Genomic DNA, 2,784 nt, shown 5'->3' with positions numbered 1-2,784 from the left:
AAAGAGTAAACCTTATAACAGCAAGTTTAGTAAGCCTTTAAGGAAAAATGTATATTATGTAACAGCAACAATAATTGAGTTATCATTGTCTGCATAAGAACTCCATAAATCAAGTTCTGCTATATGCCTAATAAGGATATAATTGCTCTTCTTGTTCATTTCATTTTCTCTTAGTTTTGATGCTTGCTTGGGGACAAGCAAGAATTAAGTTTGGTATTGTGATGACAGGTCATCATATACCCATTTTTTAAGCTAATTTCACTTGTTTTATTAGTCTTTATGCACTTTCTTGCATCTTAAGTAAGTGATTTGGAATGAAAATGCATAACTTCTTTAAATCAAACAACCACCATTAAATTGATGCTAACTCATGAGGTTTAAGCTAAATTTAATTGATTTTTAATTGATTTATAAGCCTTGTGAATTTAGTGATACTTTGATTGGTTGTTTGATTATTTGAAGGTGAAGAAAAGAAGAAAAGAGGAAGCGTGGCTTAAGAAAGCGTGGCCCAAGAGATAAGAAGTGTGGCGCATAGAAGGAGGAAGCAAACATTACCCTCCACAAGGGCACACTGCCCTCCAGGAGAGCAACATAATGAACCAAGCCTTGAAAAACAACATTGCCCTGCCCACAACAAGGGTGGAGCACTATTTGATGCTAAGGATCAAAGAAAGCAAAAACTCTGCCCTGCCCTCCTCAAGAGCAATATCGGGCTTCACCCAAGAAAAATTCAAAACGAATTGCTTCATAATGCTTCCTATGGGTTTCGAACCCAAGGACAAAGAGGAAGGGAGTAGCGCTCAAGCACAATAAAATCAAGCAAAAAGTGGCTTGATTTCATTCTCCATAAATCGAACACGGCACCATGAGGAAGTAAGGAACTAGGCATGACTTTGGTGCCAAGAAAACCAAGGAAAAAGGAGCAACATGTGCCTCCACCGAGTATCGAACGTGGGACTTCACCTTTGGCACATTGCCCTGCCCTCCACAAGGGCAGGGCAGCATTTCTTGGTGCATGGCGCAGCATCTTGGCACGGCCAAGACTTGAACACTCGGCCAGCAACAGCACGCACGGGCAGCAGAATCTGGTGCACCAAGAAAACTCAGCCCTGCCCTCCACAAGGGCAGGGCAGCATCCTGCAGCATCACTCTCACCAAGCACGCACGCACGAGGCCGCATGCACCATTTCCTGCTCTGCCCTCCAGGGCAGGGCAGCCTCCTGGAAGCCACTTTTCTCATGGGCTGAAAATTAGATCAAAAATCCAATTTAATTCATTTCTTCACCAAATCAAAAGTCCATCCAAATACCAAAATCCAAGAATAGAAAGTGTATAAATAGGAGATAGTTTGATGTAATTAGGACTTCTTCTTTTACTTTTGACTTTAGAACCTTCTTTTGATTTTTGAATTTTGAGATTTCATTGAGAGCCAGGAACTGAGATTTCAGAGAATTGGGGAGGAGAATTGATCTCTCTTCTTCCTCGTTCTTGTTTGACCATTTTTACTTTTCTTGTTTGAGTCTTGGGTGTGAAGAATTGAGGAAATTCTGTCTCAATCTCCATTCAAGATCTCTTTAATTCCTCTTCTGCATAATTGAGTTCAATTACATTTCCTGTACTGCTTCTTCTTTAATTTCTTGTTAATAGCTTTGTGAACTTGGATTTGGGAAGGCAATTGAGATCTAGACTTTGCTCTCTAGTCTCTGGAGTCCTGAGATCCCATTTTTCTTTTTGGTTCTTCTGTGAACCCCTGCTGCAAATTAATTTCATTTCCTGCTTGAATTCTAGTTACTTCCAATTCATCTTCTGCTTTATTAATTGTTGCAATTTAATTTCCCTTGCTGAAATTCTGAATTCCCAAACCTCAACTCCCTATTTCCATTCAAGCAATTTATATTTCTTGCACTTTAAGTTACTGCAATTTACATTTCTTGCACTTTAAGTTTCAGTCATTTAATTTCTTGTTCTTTAAGATTCAGCACCTTTACTTTCAGGTCTCTTTAAATTTTGCAATTCATCCCTCTCCCTTTACATTTCCTGCTATTTACTTACTGTTGGATACAAAATCACTCAACCAATACTTGATTCGCTTGACTAAATCAACCACTAAACTAAAATTGCTCAATCCTTCAATCCCTGTGGGATCGACCTTACTCCCATGAGTTTTATTACTTGATGCGACCCGGTACACTTGCCGGTGAGTTTTGTGTTGGATCGTTTTCCACACATCACCATTCAGGTTCTGAATCAAAGGATGTTGAAACTCCTTCTCTTCTCCCTGTCATACAACATACATATTGCACAACAGGAGATAAAATGAAGAAACTATTCTTATTAGAGTAATTGTTAGTGTGAGTGATGCAAATTATCAAAGAGTTAGTGGGTTAGTGAGCAGAACTGTGATTAACAAAGAAAGAAAGAACGAAAAATTAAAGAGGGTGCAGGGGTGAGGAAGAAATTAAAACAAACTAAAGGAAATTGACTGAATCAAATAAACAAAAAGAAAAATGCCCAATCTAATTATCTTCAAACTTAATCATTGTTGATTCAAAATCAATCCCCGGCAACGGCGCCATAAACTTGATGCATAAAAACTTGTCTCTCAACAAATTTCCCTTCGGCAAGTATACCGAATTGTCATCAAGTAAAACTCACAATAGAGTGAGATCGAATCCCACAAGGATTGATTGGTCAAGCAACTTTAGTTAGAAGAATATGCTAGTTGAGCTAAACAGAATTTTAGATTGAGATGCAGAAATTTAAATGACTGGAAAGTAAATAACA

This window comes from Arachis duranensis, chromosome 4, assembly GCF_000817695.3.
Source record: "Arachis duranensis cultivar V14167 chromosome 4, aradu.V14167.gnm2.J7QH, whole genome shotgun sequence".
NCBI lineage: Eukaryota > Viridiplantae > Streptophyta > Magnoliopsida > Fabales > Fabaceae > Arachis > Arachis duranensis.
The sequence above is the reverse complement of the archived record's forward strand: the minus strand, read 5'-3'. Positions refer to the sequence as shown.